General features: G+C 46.0%; 2 long non-coding RNA genes across 2 annotated transcripts in view; one reads left to right on the top strand and one right to left on the bottom strand.

The window, feature by feature from the left end:
- The window catches only part of LOC135920789 (uncharacterized), a 121242-nt gene that overhangs the window by 2876 nt on the left and 99864 nt on the right, over positions 1 to 18502 (top strand). Inside the window, exons 2-5 of the long non-coding RNA XR_011507965.1 lie at positions 10053 to 10112; positions 10218 to 10319; positions 10558 to 10684; positions 14853 to 14964. This is a non-coding gene — a long non-coding RNA (uncharacterized lncRNA). The remainder of the gene's footprint in view (positions 1 to 10052; positions 10113 to 10217; positions 10320 to 10557; positions 10685 to 14852; positions 14965 to 18502) is intronic.
- The window catches only part of LOC139048815 (uncharacterized), a 171001-nt gene that overhangs the window by 124010 nt on the left and 28489 nt on the right, over positions 1 to 18502 (bottom strand). The gene's annotated exons all lie outside the window — the stretch shown is intronic.

The following is an 18502-nucleotide window of genomic DNA, read 5'->3' as shown; positions in this document are numbered from 1 at the left end:
GTTGAGGAGTTTGGCGTATTAAACGAAGCTGCGTTAATGAACTTTCAATATTTGATGTTAGATGGCTAAAGCAAAAGATTAATTTGGAGCCAGTCCTCGAGTTTATCTAGCTGAAGGAAAAATTTCTAAATAGGCGTAATTCTGTAAGAGCTGTGCGGACAAATGTTTTGCAATCAAATGCTGTCTGAAAGCGTAACTGACGCAGAAAAAGATGGTCTGTGAGGTACACCTGACTGTGCCCAGCCTTTTCTGTTATTGCCATCAAGGGTATTGGCGGCGCGAGCATGTTCCTTGTGTTCAGTCCACTTTCCATATTTATTCGCGTTGCTTTTTGGGGAGTGAAGCCGTTTATTCACAATATAGCAGCGAAGGTGTGCCGCCGAAAGCTTGCTCGGTCGCAGAAGCGATGCCCGACGGAAGGATGGCGCCGATTTAGCGCTTCACTGGCCTGAAGACGTAGCACTGCCTTCTTGGGAAGGAAGGTAACCAAGGTTAACTGCATAGCACCTTCGCACGGGGCCCTGTCGTCGTTGATGGTGGCATCGTGACGAAATCTAGGGTGGTGATACCTAGGTCACAGGTGCTTTTTTGTTGCGTCGATTTCGCTTGCAGAAAGTTATAATGCTATAAATGCAGTTTCATTCGTTGTTTTTTCTCGTGGATTTATATATGGGTAAATATAGAGCACACACAACTGTCTCTCTCTCTCTCTCACACATACACACACTACGCACAGTTAAGAGACATGTTTGCCCACTTACAGATTTTAACCTGCCCACTTATGTACACACGCACACACACAAATGTACGCAAGCACGCACACAGGCGCACGGAAATGCGCGCATACAGAAACGCGCACATGATCGCGCGTGCATACGCGCATTCGCGCGCACGCAGATTCAAGTACGGAAATATGCGCGTACAAGGAAGTGTTAATACACACCCACGCACGCTCCATGCACGGGTTTAATCACTCCCTTTCTCTCCTTGCTGCCTCTCAAACACCTTCGCATGCAGAGTGAATCACATTCGCTCATTCATTACCGTTCCAACGCTAGCTGTAATAAATCGCTTTACGGTTTTAATGCGCTCTTCTTCAAGCCCATGCAGCTAATTTGTTTAGAGAAAGGAACGCGTAATGCGAAGGCGTCAGACCGTTCCTTAGCTTCGACAATGTTGTTTTTGCATCTAGCTGCATTTCCATTAATTAGTCATTAGGTATTTCACTTAGTAAGTAAAAGTATTTCCTGTATAATTTTCTTGGTGTCTGTTTTTTTGCTTCTTAAAGTATGGATAATAAGTATAGGGCCACTATGCTACCCCCTTTCTTTTTGTTTCTTACGTAAACAGCGCTTCTATTCCAGCGACGTTGATGCCTTCAGGTAGCATGTGTGGGTAAATTAATGAGTTGCCCTCAATGAAAGCCAATCTTTTGAACCCTCAATCAAGGGTTCAAAAGAATTTGCTCCTATCGTGTGACTTCACCACCCATCTCTGTTATAAACACTGGTTTAAGGCAGCACCAGTGTTCCGACTAAGCGCCAAAAGTGCGTATGTCGGAACACTCTCGGCACCATCAGTTGAAATTTGTTGATACTTGGCCGATATATCCAAAAAAAAAAATTAACTTTTCTCCTCTGCCAATTCAGTTACGCTCCTTGTTGTGGCATCCAATCACGGCCCCGGCCGCCGGATTTTGATGTGGGCGAAATTCAAGAACGCTCCTGTCCCGTTCATTGGCTGTCACGTCAACGATGTCTAGATCCAATACATTAATTTATTTGTTTTATTTTACGCCTACTGATGTGTGTTAATAGAGCGTGCAACGAGTACTTTCGTTTTGTTTCCGTGCCCTGCTCCCTGCAGATCTCATATGTATATTCCTGTCTCTTTTTTTGGTTCCTATTTTCACTGTTTTTTGTTGGCTGATGTCAATAGGATAATTGATGGTTTTTTACGTTACATACAAATGCCTGATGTATGTTTTCTTGCTCTGTATTAAGAATGGTGGGTTACGTTACTTTTCATCGCATGATACGTGGTTTCTTTTCATTTTTTGCCTTCTCATTGCTGTTTGTGTTTCTCTTGTGTGTCAGTGCCTGTTAACAATGTTTCTGCATATCTTGCGTTATCCGCGATATTACATCGTGTTAAACGCTGTCTGTATGCTCTGCCCTTCAAGCCCAATGCGGCTTTGGCAGGCCTATTATGTATTAGTGTTGGCGGAATTCCTGTGTCAATAAAGTATTATTATTATTATTATTATTATTATTATTATTATTATTATTATTATTATTATGTCAAGGTGGTCAGAACTAATCCCGAGGCCCCAAATCCGGAGTGCGTGATAATTAAGTCGTGGGTTTGGCAAGTAAAACTATTAATCGTTCCTTCTCTCGGTTAGACGTCTGCATTGGCGTGAAGCTCCACCGAATGGTGTAGGTGCAATGTCTACGATTCCTGGGTATGATTACGCAGCGCACGACTTGGCATCTGCCGCCCAGCACAAAGAACATCCAGGCGTCAATCAAAACTTTTCGAACACAGCGTGATTGTGGGAATGACAGTGATCGTCGGTGCCTGCGCTGTTAGCGCCACCTGCGGCACTGATGTTGCTAACCTCGATGGTGCGCGAGATAAGACACGAGGAACACCTTCTGCGTTCGTAGCTCAGACCACTGTATACAGCCTGGTGTGGAACGCACACAGGTGCCAAGAAGGAAATCTAGAATGTCTGTGCGCAATACTCATGCGAACAGCGTGCGGCAGTACCATAGAGAAATTCAGCGAGTGCGGACACTATCACAGGTATACCAGCGGCCGAATTGACTGCAGCGCAGCAGGCAGATGGGATACACACCTGGAGCACACTTCCGGTTTCGGTTTTCGGCATCCGCGTTTTGAACCCTAGCTATCACGCGTTACGCCGGCTCTGCTGGCCGGCGCGGCATTTTTTCTTCTTTTTTTTCTTCTACTGCTGAACCGGGTACGCCCTTAGTGGGAATTGTTTTATTATTGAGTGAAAATGATTGCGGACGGCCTTCAGAAGTTTCCACCGGATATGTGTCACGTGAAATTTCATAAAATATACGTAAGAGGCCTTGTAAATAAACAAATGTTTATTTTGGGCCCAACAAACGATGCTACATTGAAAATAAAATAAAATAAAGCAAAGGCACTCGGATCGCCGAAGAGGCGAACTTCACATGCGCTGCCGACCTCGCCCGCTTCGGTGGCGTGTGTGGCGCGTGACGCATCCATCTGGTGCCTCTGTGTGCCATTATCTTGTTGCTGCGTAACACAACACAAATACCTCTCGAAGTGCAGATCTATACGCATAACATTTTTGTTTTAGCGGGAAAGAATGAAAAAAAATATATATAACCATTGTTTGTAAATTCATTTCAGATTTTTTCTTTCCGATGTTCGATTCACCAAACAGAAGGGGCGAACACTAGGCGTCATGTGTATCCTGTTGCCGGTTTTCACCGACTGTGCCCCGTGTCCTCTCTTGTTGAATTGATTTCTTTGCGGCAGTACGCTGTCCCGGCTCAACGGCTGAGCCGCTTGAAAGGAGTCCGAATACAGTAAAAGCTCGTTAATTCGAACCGCAAGGGGAAGCCGCTTCAGTTCGAGTTAGCGAAAGTTCGAACTAACGAAAGTGAAGGAGAGCAACAGTACACTGCGATTTGGAAGCAGTAGGGCATGTCAGAAAGTGATGGCGTATGCCGCGGGCACACGTCATCTTCAAGTCGAAGCTCTGGGTCCAACTGTGCCCCACCACCGATGTCCACCGAAACGAACGTTAGCCGAGGCTTAACACCATCACAATGAATCGCGACGGCCGATACCTCCTAATATGAAAACAGAGGTGCACAAACGATGAAGGCTGCCGAGTCAAAGACGCTGAACATGTGAAGGTGGCGACGGCCCTGATTCGTTGGTTCTTGATTGCAAGCACAGCTGCGACGTACTTGATTCGCTGTGTTTTGGCGCTTGCCGTGCCATCTCCGCGCGACATTAGTAGCTGTACAAGATTTGTGAAGCCTCCGAGATTCGCAACGGGCAAGAAGTCTCGGAGGTTACGTAGAACGGAGAGGCGGCAGCCGCCGCTGCCTTCTGGCTGACTGCGCGCAGGTTAGATTTTTTTCCGATTTTGCCTTCTCTCGCCGTTCTCTCTGTTTCGGAGGCAATACAGCCTTGTGTGTAGGCAGTAGGCGTGTTTCTCTGGCCGTGTGCCAGGCGAGCGTAGTTCGAATTATCCGTGAGGGAACCCTCTCGCGTTCGAATTAACGGACTTTTTTATACATAGACTTCTGTGGAGCTTGGCCGGACCAAATCGTACAGTTCGAATTATCCATAAATTCGAATTAACGAGCTTTCACTGTATGGGTCAGCTTTGCTATGTCGTTTTTCGAGTGAAACGCAACTGCACGTGTCTCAAAGCCTCCTCATTCTACGCGCACGAGTTGTGCTGGCGGCGTCATTGCTGTGAGAGCACGACAACGGCGCTGATGCTGCGAACGCGCCACAGTCCTGTCTACAGTTGCTGCCGCAATAATGGAAGAGCGCGCTCGCTGTCAAGTGGTGCGCAAGGGACACACAACTGGCTTGGCTCCGCAGCCAGAGATACAAAGGTTGGACACAGGCAACAGCCACTGTTTGTGCTTCTCTGCAGGCAGCACTGATCAGCCTCCATGACGCAGGAATAAAATACGCTGTTTCTTGGAAACTTGAATACATATTCGCCTTTCGATTGCCACGGCTTCGTTGGCTCTCGCGTTTCTTGACGCCACTTCCTGCCTTGAATGTATAACACTCATGTCTTCTACGCTATGTATTATTTTTCGAGGACATTGAAAGGCGAGTACAGCACAAGGGACTGCGCATTTACGTCTTTGCCATTGGTTGGGAAACACATTTCCATAAATTAAAGCGTCCACGCTATTGAAGCCAACAATTTATTTCTGTAAAAAAAGTCACAGCCGTTACAAAGAATATATTCCGTTCATTTTCTAGAAAATATTTTTTTCTCAGGACATCGTACAATTCCGGGCCTCGTATTCCGAAAATACCATGTATGTACTGAAATTTTCTTATTGTCGTAGCGTTTTCCTGCAAGAAGGGTAAGAGTAGAATAGAATCTCCCACGACGGATTAGTAATGATGGAATTAGCACTGCGGTTACAAGGTTTACAACGAAAAAGGAAGAATCACATCTTGTACAAAAATATCAATGGACGCTCAGGTGCAATTACAAAGTAATTTGTGGGCGTTAGTGAAATGTGGGCATTTCGGCGTACTGACAGAGTACTTTTGACATTTTGTTTGCTTTTATGGAAGGTGTGGTACCTCTAAGCAGCAGAAAAAGATGCTGTCATGCGAAACAACGTGCTACGTAATTTTTTAAATTACATTTTCTAATGTCCCTTTCTGTTTTAGTTGCTTTTACTTGCAGGGCTCGGGCCTCCCTTCTCTGTGCGTGGTGCACTGGGTGCATGTTGCGAGGTAGAGGACGTACGGCGATGTTGCTGCGGATGGCGTGGGGTAAGCTCACAGTCTGAGGCGGCGGATGGCTGAGAGGGGCAGAGAGCACCAGGCGTAAGAGGATGGACCACCCCGCTTCCGTAACCGCCAGCCTTGCTCGCTGACTGGATAAATGTGCCTCGATCAGCTCCTCGGCCGTGTTGTGCACACCTAGTCGTAGTAGGCGTTCTATGGACGTACTGATTGGCAGGCCCATCGCCTGCTTATATGCCTTTCTGATCATTGTGTTGATTTTCTTGAATTCCGTCGCGTTGAGTAGTGCGTATGGAAGCGTAAGTTATTCGAGACACGACGAAGGCTTGGACACGTCGAAGCGTGTCCACCTCCCCCATGCCTCTTGCCTTGGCTGTTATTCGCCGGATCATGTGGGTAGCTTTGGCTGTTGTATACACAAGCAATACGGGACTTTACCCTCTACAGCCTACATGGATGCGGTGTCTTACGCCAGACGCGCAGTCACAACAGCCACCGTATTAGTCAATAAATAACATCGGAGCAGCATTTCGCTCACCCGAAACAATCCCCTCCAAGCCAAGGAAGCGGCCATACCCTCGCGCTCTCATAAGCAGAGGTTGAAGTCATAGTGCCCGGCTCCCAGCAAGCATGCCTCAACTTTGCTAGTGGCAGAATTCGTACCACTACGCTACAGATCATCAATCAAAAGCTGCCAAGGAGATCCCTCATGATCTTCTGGGCGCCAGCTCATCACAGCATTCCTGGCAACGAGGGTGCCAACCGCGTGGCTCGAGATTTGACCCTTCGAACCGACGCCGAGGAATCTGAACCTGAGCGCATGCACCCTCTAGACTCGTACCAAGACATCACACAAGACTACAAGCTAACCCGCAGAACGTGTGCAGCCCACACAAGTCACTACCTAGAGAGCAAGAGCGATTCCTCCGAGCTCTACAGGTTAATGCATTCGCTCACCCTACCAGAAATCACCTCATAGCCCCTACACAATTCTCTCCGCAAGGCCGCTTTTGCGCAGAGCCCGAGTCCCTCAGGTACATAGTAGGGGGTTGCAGAGCGGCACCATTAAATCCTCCGAACCCTTACCACACCAACGAGCTTTGGCAGAAAGCCTTGGCCAGCTCCGACCTCGGGGATCAGCAACGGCTGATTGTAAGAGCCAAGGACGCGGCCAGAGCTCAAGGCAATCTGGAATGAGGACGCCTCTCCAAAGCTGCATTTATCTAAAAAAAATGTTTATTCTCTATCTCTCTTCTTTATTTAGTCGTGGCATTATGGCGCAGTATCTGCGCACGCGAATGCACTACATTGCGACATTTCGACATTCGCTCCAACTAAATCGGTCATCTGTTGTGCTGCGACGTCAGCCTTCACAAGTAGCTGCATACGTGACGACCGAGCTAGCCGGATCGAGTGTCAAAAGGTCTCAATGTCCTGCTGCCACGTAACAACATACTGTGTGATGACGTTGAAACACAGTATTCTCGTGGAAAACGAACCCAAGTATGTCTAAGAAGGTTCTCTTATACCAAATAATTTGTGGCTTTAAGAAGCTCGTACTGTTATTCTAGGGGTTGAAAGTTCTTCCGCCACTGCCGCAAAAAATGACTAGTCCAATATATCATGTCAGATTCCTTGCAGTAAAGCAATTTAACGCTTTCGACTCATATTGAGCACTACATTCCGGTGGTTCGCTATAACAGAAGCTGTTTATCTATAAACCTAGAAAATATACTGTATCTAGAAAAGAAAAGATTAGACGGAAAGTGAAATGTAAGTGAAGGGGATAGGGTACAATAGACACGGACGCGAGAATTATCTTAAATGACTTGCTTTCACTTATGCATCAAAATTTCAAATGAGTTTTGGTTACATTTCCTGGATGACCCTTACAAGTTGTTACCTATATTATCACTCGCTGCGAGACATGCCTGCTGTATGCGAAATGTTATTAACATTCCTTCCATTTAGTAGTACTAAAAGGCGTTTGAATCACACAACGCGTCGACTGGGTTGTACTTCTTCATCTACTGGAACACGATTAATTACTGCTTACTGTAACGACCACAAACCAGAACGGTCACCGGTATTGTTTATATTCAAATTCATTTATTTCTGCTTTGCCTACAAAGATACAAAGGAGCTACGGAAAAAAGTCGTAGTGCACGGCCTGACAACGCCACGGCCTCTTTTAGCTGGGCAGCAGGTAAGCGACACAGTTTTACACAATACAGGTACATAGCCATCAAACAATATACAAGTTCACTATAACACATGTGCATAGCAGCCAAAAATTATAAAAGTTATGTAGCAATTTCAAACAAGCACAATAAAACAATGAAACGTTATACAAGCTCTGTAGGCTCAATAAAAGGGCGTTCGCAGTCGGTATCACAAAAGCCACGCAGAAGACGGCTTGATCAAGTAAACAGGTTAAACTTATTACGCTCGTATCTGTTTAAGGGAGCATCAGGAATGTAATTCAATGCCTTCCCTGCCTGACTTCGAGCTAGGTGTAGGTACAGTCCACACTTGGACATTTCTTGTTGAGTGAACTGATTCCCGAGAATGTGATTGTCCAAGAATTGCGCAAGTTGTTTGTATTTCTACGATTTTCACGTTTCAAACTTGCACTGAAACGGTATCTGCAAAGTTATGTATTTTTATTACACGCCTCTTAAAGAGATTAGAGCTTGGCGCGCCCCATGGTTCATTGTGCACAAGCAGATACGAAAGCCACAATTTCTGGCTGGGGCACCTAACCGCGCCAGACACACCGCACTGCCGTAAACATGGTTGAGCAGTCATGAGGCGAATTTGCTGCCGAATGTGTAGCGTATGTTGTTTACGTTTTCTAGATGGAAATTATTCGTTTAACGCGTTTCACACAATGTAGAGTGTAATGTGCGTGTGTTACTTGAAAGTCAAGTAAGAATATCTGAAAAAAAAATTCGATATGACCAGCGATAGACAGTCGTGAAGATTTTGTAACTTGCCTTTTTTTTCTCTTACTGCAGTTGCTGTGTACACAGATATGGACATAAAGTGTCCATATTTTGTCCTACCTACCATATGAATACGGCACATTTGAAGTAGCTTTATGTAGTAGTAGTAGTAGATTTATGTCGTGGTTGAAAAGAGTAATTTCCTCTGTCTTCCTAGAACATTTCTTTGTGACCTCAAGGTACCTGCACGTAATTTTATGGCGACAGCAGCTAGAAATATAATTGTGGGTTTCCTGCGTCCGTACATCCGCCTGTTCATCCATTGCTCCTTTTACTAAAATGACAGCGGGGTCGGCTGTAGGTATTACGATGAAACCCACGTCGTTATCGAGTTGTCGCCAGGCCATACGTAATCCGCTGCTTCACGTCGCCAAAGAGCTAGGACAAAGAAAACTGCCGTCAGGAGCTGCTGCACGTGCGGCAGACAATTTCAGCGCCAGCTAATCTGTTCGTAAAGCATTGCGAGCGTCAGTGAGTTTGTTTCCTTTGCGCATGTTAAACAACAGATTACAGTATGCCTGAACGCGTAACGTGCCACGCAGCAGCCTCGTGAAGCAATGGTGACGTCAATAGCTCTTGGGGCACTGAATACAATGCCTTCTTAAGTCATCACCGCAAAGAAAGAAAATTTCTGCGGGCCTGTGGCAAGGGAATGACCCCCTCACGAGAAAAGACGGGAGCTTGCCTCACTGTCTAGGTGGCCAATCTAAAGATATTTGTGAATTCCACGTGACCAGCGACTGGTGAGGGGGAACACCAGGTCTCTTTCCGTCAAGTCCCTCACCCGACCGAGATCACCTGATGACATGCATTGTTACGTCGGGGCGACTGAAGGAGCCCACCATGTGTCTCTTTAATTATTAACACGAAAGCCTTAGATGGCTGCTGGGTCGAGGAATTCGATTTCCGGCGTTATGGCACCGATACTCATGGCACCAAAATTCATAGGGAGTGCAACACTAGACCTCTGTTGAGAGTCGTACCAGTTGCCTGGTGTATTCATTAAAGAGAAGGTAATTATGATCCACGACCTTTGGTGGGAATCGAACCCTCGACATTTGGTGTTATTCGGAGAATTAGGCCATCAGTTTCGTACAACGAAATGTGAGGCTAAAGATAAGAGGCTTCAGCAAGACCTGTGGTGTTAATCAGGGAAACTAGAGCTAATTAAGGCACTAGAACCCCCGACCTTTGGTGCGAGTCGAACCCACTTGAGATATGGTCGAAACAGCCGAATTTGCAAGTTGTATTCCAATCGGATCGTGAATGTAGAGAATCCAACTCACTTCCATTAGTCTTAGCGCGAAGTGAAATAAGACATACTTAAGTGGAATTAGTTAAGGCTTCGGAGTTTTTACAACGATTGGTCATCATATCGCGCGCATCACCTGGTCTCCTGATGCCCATGGCTCGTGTAGCTCGAAGCTTTTAAGCAACGTTACCACTTAGTACTACTGGACGGCAAGGCATGATGAACGAGAATCCGGCGCCAGAACAATAAGCTTTGTGCACCTTCGTCTTTTTCAGGTCACCTGAATGCATTCATTGTGACGTCGGCGTAACCTTAGGAGCCCACCACGTATATCTGTAATTCTCTCTCTCTCTCCATCTCAATCTTTCGCCATCTTATAATAAATCATTGCAGTTTTTACAACGATTCTTTATTTTTCTCCCATTGTCTGGTCTCCTAAGACCCATGGCGACAGTCTAGCTTGAAGCATTTAAGCAATGCTACTTTTTAAAACACCGGACGGCAAGACACAAGAAACAAGAATCTGGCGTCGGAAGACTAAGGTCAGTGCGCTTTCGTCATTTTAAAATTTTCTTCGGGACGAATCTAGGTGAATATGAAATGCAAATATTTTGCGTTTTAGGTGGACCCTCTAGTGCTCACTAACTGAATCGACAGCTACGATTTCTGTCGAATGCAAATAAGCCCAAGCGAAAAACTAATATTACATGGCAGCGCAGTTGCTTTGTTCTCTTCCAAGTAGTTACTCTGCAGTTATCAAATCTTTTTTTTTTCTAACAGGTGCCGAAACAAACGATTGGTATTCTGGCGGTTATGAACGTTCACGTAGTGGGAATTTTGTTGGCAGCGCACATTGCACTTGTGGCAACCGATCTTCAGGAGTACTGCCCCTTTAGAAGAAGCAGTAGTAAGTATTCCTGTCTTTCAGAAAGTTCTTTTTTTTCTAACTCCGTGAAGCAGTCCGTTCTATGATATTTCGTGCGTGACATTGGTCAGTCGTCTCCAGCACCATTACGTGGCATGAAGAGCATGGGGCCTATTAAGTATTCCATACTCAGCGCCACTGTCCCGAGTGCAGCCTGCGAGCGTTGTAAATACTAGACTACGCATACGTGCACAACCAACACATTTTTTTTTTGCACAGCGTAGACATGCGTCTTCGAACTGACACCATAGACTCAATCGCTTTTGTCTAGCAAATTAAATGATTTATACATAGTAACTTTGACAGCCTGTTTCACTTAGAGGTTAACTTAAGTATCCGTCAAATCCAGTAGGCGTGCAACTAATGACGCAATATATCCTTAATAGTTGCTCAGTCATTGCTTTCCTATAAAGCAACCGAAAAAACAAATTATTCAAAGGATCTCTGACAATGAGATATGTACGTACATATGCGCTATAATAACTGGCGACACCATAAAGGCAGTCTCCTGTGTCAAGCAAAATTAAACTATTATACTATATGTCACAAGAATATATTACCTTGTCATTCACATGAACCCCATTTCTTTCTAGAAACATCTTCTAATACTACAAGCCATCGACATTCTTTGTGACCTCGCTGTATATACCTTGTGTTTTACTGTGTGTGAAATTGGAATCCAACAAAGAGTATAAGAACGCATGTGAAAATGCTTTGTCACAATCATGAAATTGTCAATACAAAAACGTCGCACAATTGTTCGGCATTGCAAAACCACAATTCCATTTTAAAGCAACAAGAAATTCAGTTGACAGTAAATAAATAACCTACTTGAATATGTCGCTCGAAAGTTACTCGTGATTGGTCCATGCGAAGCCTTCACCGCATATAAGGTTTTCGAGCAACTGTTAAGGAGATTTGCAAATGAAGTAAGTTATCCACACACGTTATAACTCCTGCCTGTCCCCGGTATAACGCCTGTCCCCTCCCTTACTTCTGCTAAATTTTATTCTGATTGCTTTCTCGTCTCTGGACGGGCGAATAACTTGAAGACAGGCTAACAATTTTTAGTTGCAAGAAATGCTCGAATTCATTGCGCACAACTCGACGTTTATCAGGATGGAGCCGGTGGGGGTGGGAATGAATAGGCGTGTGGTAACAACACAATGGGTTACAATGTATTTAGAGGTTTGATTCATCGGAGACTGTATGGTAATCTCCCGAAACTCGTTGAATAGAGCTGCATACCACGGGGTAGGCACTTTGATGAAAACATGGTTCAGAGCAGTAGCGTACGACAGAAAACCATTGACTGACAGACCCGTGATGTTAGCCACCATGGGACAGTGACTCATATCCACGAGCAGATGAAAATACCTCGCGAAATCAGCCCTTAAGATGGCATAGCGGACGTCTGCTATCCAAAATAGCCATGGCAACCTTCTCTTAAGAGCGGGATCGAGGGTAAGAGACTTCTGTCCGTAAGTGGTGATGAGCAAGAGTTGATAGCTTGTAGGGAGTTGGCTCTGCGCGGAGACGCCGGTCAGCTTTGGCCGCAGGAATTATGCTGACCTCGGCATCAGTGTCTGCCAATAAACGCAGTCCTATCGTTCGGCCGGTTATATGGAAAAGGCGGCCTGACGCATCCCAATGGTCGCCCGCCTCTGTTATTGGCAACCGGTTTGAGCGTTTCGCATTTGCCAAACAGGGTGACCCGCATCGATGAGCTGCGGCACGAAAATGTCATCGGTAGTAGCATAGTCACTGCGATGAAAAACTGCACTCAAGATGTTGAAACGGCCGTTGCATAGAAGGAAGTTTGAGAGGCTGATGAGTTAGATAGGGTCGATCACTGAAGTTGCGAGTCATGCGCAATTCCTTACGCAAGTGGACAACTTCAGATGAGAGCTATTTTACTGTTTCGCAAAGGGAATCCGCTTCAGGAAGAGGAGATCTACGAACAGCATGTATGACTACCGGAGCGATGTCAATCATGTCGTCGTCCGAGGCTTATGCTCAGCTGTGACGAAAGCCATGCGTACGCTGGCTGGAAGACGTTGTAGAAACAACTGACGCAATACGGCCGTGTCCAAGGAGTCTAGTTGGTTATTAGTGAGGCGTTGCAGCGGACGTGGAAACTGAGGTGGACGTCGACCACCGAGCTCTTCTTTGTGCAGGAGCTGCTGAATGTGCCGATGCGCAGGGGGGACGAGACGGTGACGAAGAGCCTGTTTGATTGTCGTATATAGCGTTTCCTGATGTGGCTGGACGAGGATGTCGCATGTCTCGGCCATGGCCTGTAGCGGCAAAGCTTCAAGGTCGAGTTCATATTTGCGAAATTCCGACGTGACGCGATGACTTCGGAACTTGTCACAGCTTGCATTAACCTTAACGTTTGATCGGCATGCCACAGCTGTGGTAGCGTAATGGTAGCTGTAGCTCTTATAACACCCGTAGAAGGTATGCGACTCGTTGCAGATGTAGTAGGAACAGAGTTGAGGTCGCCTGAGGTCTGGAGTTGGTAAATTTAAGGCTGCTCTCGTAGTCCGGGTCACTATCAACTGTGTAGGGTACTGAGTAACCACCAAGTACAGTTAAAAGCACAGGGGATTTATTGGTACGTCCCTTCACTTGATCTGATGGTGATGATGACGACGACGACGACGACGACGATGATGATGATGTGTTTGGCGCATACCCACTCACGGGGACTGGCCAAGCGTCGGGCAGACATTACATATGTGATAAATTTATAAATCTAGAGTTTTGATGAATAAATTAAAGCTAGGAAAGTTCAAAACAATTCCGTAGAAAGTCATCCAATGAAAAAGAAGAAAGCACGAAGAATATAACTGAGGCAATAAAGGAGGAATGAAATGAATAGTACGGTCAACAATGAAATCGGTTTGATGCAATATTGAATTTTTCTAAGCCGATGCATGCATTCCTGTGTGAGTGCGCAAGCACGGAAGATCCAAAAGACAACAGTACCGGAGTGTTCAGTGACGCACTGAGCTGTCACACTAATTTCCAATGTCATTTTTCTCAGGGAAGAGAGACGCCTACCGAATCGTGCCCACTCCTCTTTCTTATCTCTTATACCGTACCCCGCTACTCGCTCGTGTAAAATAAGCGACGCGCCAGAAGAAAAAAAAGTTTGACACTCATTTAAGAGAGACTGGTTTGATGGACGTGCTGAAACCCCGCAGTGACACTTGAAATATGCTCCAGCGGTGAAATCGCCGGTGGTAATGGTCAGGCTAAACTCACCTGTTGGTAAAACCCACCACCACCAGTACAACCGCAGATATCCAAGGGTACACGAACCTGCTGACGTAGCTGGTTCGTGGTTGTGCTGCGGTTGTGCTTGTGGCTTTGCTGATTCGCGCGGGCGCAGTGAAGTTCGCCCTTCGTTTATTTCTGAACAATGAAGGCTAACGATTCATTTTACACTCTTGATTAGCTACTTTGCGACTCGGTGATGATGGCGGACGCGGTCAGTGTTGCCACATTCCTGTATATTGAAAACCGCCTATTCGCAGGTAGGTAGGCAAAGAAAGCATTGCTAAATGAAACAGCCGTCTTGCGTATTATACATATTGACACGTGCACTTGTATTTATCGGGCCACGAATTTCACCGCCTAACAAATGTTATCGCACAGCGCAGGACATGCCGGCATGTATCGGAAGCTTCTGGAATGTTATCGATGCTTCCATCTGCTGTCTGTGACCGAGCCGTGTGTAATCTGATTGCATGTGTGCACGACGCTAATAATGTAGAACTTTATGGAAGGCACGCGGGTCCCAGCGATTACTCTGGAACATTCGACGACTGGTGTATAAAAGCCGACGCGCTTGACCCGCAGATCAGATTTTCGACGATCGCCGACTGTGTTCGCCGCTCTCGCTGTACTTTAAGTGTAGCCTGTTTTGTGGGCACAGGTTCACCCAATAAAAGCTAGTTTTGCCTTTCACAGTACTGCGACTGTGTTCTTTGACGTCACGACCACGTGACAATATCGTATATGCAAATACCCGGCATCATATATAAAAGAGGACACTTTGCTTCAGCTGTTTCCATCTTTGTTTCTTCTATGCCATATGGTAATGGAGTCATTAATTTTTCTGATTTTCCTTCTTCGCTAACAGGAGGATGTATATATAGTGGTCACGTTATTCCTCCGGCACAAAGCAGGAACCTGCGTCGTCCCTGTGTACATGCTGAATGCAGCAGCAATGGGCACAGACTTACGTTGACGGGGTGAGTGCAATATTGAATAGTTTTGCCATCATGAAATCAGTCCTCTCATTGTAAGGTTCGTAACAGCGCAACATAAGACACGGACAAAAGCAATGTAAAAACGGCGACATGGAGCTGACTCTCATCTGATATTTTATTGAAGATATGTATAACCTACATATAGGTGGCAGTTCAAAAACCATGGCATGCACGAGACACAGAGATACGTGAAGGCAACTGTGAGCAACTGACGCATAATCAAAAGTGACAAAGGTAACGCAGTTCTTTGTCATGAAGCCCAATAGACAGTTCGCTGATACATGCCGTGTCCCTGATCTTTATACTGTAAGGCTCAGCGATTTCTCTTGTCAATTGGCTAGCGTGCTTATAAATGACATTAGCTGTTTTTTAATAGAGGCGACTGCCGCACCATTTGTAATGCTCCGAGAGGTGAAGTGGCGCAACCCCTTGAAGAGATAGCGCATGCTCCTTAAGTCGACTCAGAGCTTCGTTTGTCCCACGTACTCTCTACCACAATATAATGGAACGGCACATGCAACATGCTTAACACAAGTGATGTACGCGTTCCCACGGTTGACAGCGCCTTTCCTTTTACTTGCTTATCCTTCAGCATATTGTACTAACGGGCATATGTGATCTATATTATGTTTCACAGAAAAACTAACATCGACGCTGTACCTTAAACCGAAGTTATTAAGCCCATGCGCCTAATTGTGCATACGATACTACTGCATCTTTCCTTTTTTATTCTGCAACATGCGGCACACATTTGTCCCAGTAAGATTCAGTACACGAAAAAAACTATCTGCAGCACACGGCCGACCTGCTTTTTGTTAACTGCGTCACAAAGCCGGGTGCGGTGAGCGTGCCCAAGAACTGTACTGACCCTGCTGCTAGATCACAAAGCCGGGTGCGGCGAGCGTGCCCAAGAACTATCGAAACACGTTATAACAATGTGGGGCTCTTAGAAAGCGTCGCAAACACGTCCCAGTACCAGTCATTAACTGAAGTTACCTACGCCAGGACCGCCTAGCTGTTTTTCGCTAACTGCGTCACAAGTCTCGGTTCCATGCCGTAAAAGTCAAAATTGCTCGAAATGCTGTCGCGGACTGTCGAACAAAAATTCTTGCCTTGCCATAGTCCAATAGTGCAGTGGTGCCGTGTATAAGTGCAGAAAGAACGTTAGAATACGCCGGGAACTCAGCAAGCGCGCTACATCCAAAACAAACGGGTCGCCGAATAGCCGAACTTCACATACGCAACCGGCGTCGCTGGCTCCGGCTGCGCGTCTGGCGCATGACGAATGCACTTGGCTTGTCTGGCGTGCCGCTCGTCTGTTGCTAGGTAACTCAAGAAAAATAACTCGCAAAGTCTAAGTGCATTTATACGTAAAACATTTTACATTCAGCGGGAAATAATAAAAAAAGAATAAAGCATTGTCTGTTAGTTCATTTCACATTCTCTTTTTTCTGATGCTCCCGTCAACTAACGGATGTGATTCACACTGGGTGTGACGTGTTTCCGGTTGCCAGTTTTGGCCGAGTGTCCCCTGTTGTTGAATTTCTTTCTCTAAGTTACCGCTGTGACGACCGAGCCTCTCAATGTAATTCTTGATTCGGGTTATCAGCGTGACGCAGACTTCCCATTGGTGGCCTACAACTGGAATTTCCTTAACAGAAGGCTGCACAAGCAAGAACTATAAATCGTATAAAATTTTACCGTGCACCCGTGCCGCTCGTACCCTGACTAAGGTAGTCCATTTCTTACTGTGTGATACCAACAGAAGTTGTGCTAATATAGTTATCACCTTTTCTGTCTCATAGCATCGACGCAAATGCTTGAAAAATTAATCTGTTAGATTGTAACCTAAACTTACGTAAGACATGTCTGCGATCAAAAAAGAGGTAACAATTACATATTCGCCAGTAATTACCAAGATGTATTGACCCTGCTGCTAGTTGTGCATGTGCGGTGGAGATCAATAATCTTATGCCGACGCTGCAGTCTATTCTTGTACACAGAGCGGTATTTGTACCTCTGAACGAAGACCAGCCGACCTGGGGTATGGAGATACTCAAGCTGTGGGGAGAGCGTCACCTATGCCAAGGCGCTCTTGTATGGCTCGCTGTTCCGTACCAAACTCCTGGGCTTTCCTCAAAACACGTTCCAAAATACGAAAGGCTTTACGGCGTCTTGGAGCGAACGCCCCGGTGCATTTTCTCATTGCGCTAGTTGCTACATTTGACGACATTTGCCGGCGCAGTCCTGACTTCGTCCACGTGGCTTGTTCCAAGCCCTACCATATCACTCTGCCTCCAATGCCTTAGGTCACCAAGATGGCTCTTTTTCGGCAGGGGCGATAATGAAGGGAAGGCGCCTCCGCCCACCAATATCGCCAACGCTCGGCTTACTCTGCTGGTCGCTGGCGTCTTTCAAGACGGTGCCTCACGCTGCCTCGCCCTTACTATTCCTAGCATCTGTTAAGGAACGCACCGTCGATAAACCTTTTAGCAATGGTATAATACCTAGAAAATATCTTATTTTATATGCCTGCTCTTTTTCTTGAAGCAATTAAAAGAAAGCAAAATTGTCCCCGTCTTCAGTAAGCATTAGAACACTTAATACAATATGTATAGGCCTATCACTATTCTCCTCTTTCGTAGTGATGTTGTAGAGAGCCTATGCATCCCGTCTTTTCGATCATATGGAAAATGCATTCTGTTAAAATATACCCAAAATTATTTCGCCAGTGGATGTTGCACTAGCGTCGCTGTGACTACTCTTCATGATAGAGTTATGAATAATATTCGCGCTGGAAAATTAGTGAGATCACTTTTTGTGGATTTCATTGAAGCATGTGGCTGAATTACCCATGACATTCTACCCTTAAGCAGTCCTTTAACGGAATTACTTGCCACTTTTTGAAATTAGCACGCAGTTACCTCCACAACAGCAAACAAACAGTCCCCATGTCGGGAGTAATGTCTGATACGAAAACAGTTAATTTCGGTCTTCTCCCTGGTTCAATTCCTGGCCATCTCGTGTAATTATGTACAATTATGACTTAGCTAACGAACTTGCTTGTCATAGTGATTGCTTATTATTGCGAGCAACACCACTATATTTTCCCTATGACATCCTTGAAGCTGGTATTTCCACATTACCAAACTTTTTAGAGCGCAGCTCTTTGGCGTCCGTTCCTGGGTTTCGCGTCGTCGTCGGCGTTGTCGTCGGCCTCGTAACCAGCTCCGGCCCCCTTTCATCCCCCCAGTGCTAGCAGCGACCGACTGATACCGCTGGATGCCGCTGACGCCGCTAGAGAGTCAAGATAACGTGACTGCATAGAACACCGTCGCCGCCATGCAGAAAGAGGAGGAAAGGGTCCCCCCCCCCCCCTGTTCTTGCGTGGCGGATAGGGTGCTCTTCAGTTGCCGACGCGCCGGTTATTTCACGTAGGCCCCGGCACGTCGACGAATACGTGACCACCTTCCCACGGCTAGACCTGGTTCTTAGCGCTGCGGAAGCGAGGGTATCATAT

Source organism: Dermacentor albipictus, chromosome 8 (assembly GCF_038994185.2).
Source record: "Dermacentor albipictus isolate Rhodes 1998 colony chromosome 8, USDA_Dalb.pri_finalv2, whole genome shotgun sequence".
NCBI lineage: Eukaryota > Metazoa > Arthropoda > Arachnida > Ixodida > Ixodidae > Dermacentor > Dermacentor albipictus.
This window is presented reverse-complemented; position numbering and strand designations above follow the sequence as displayed.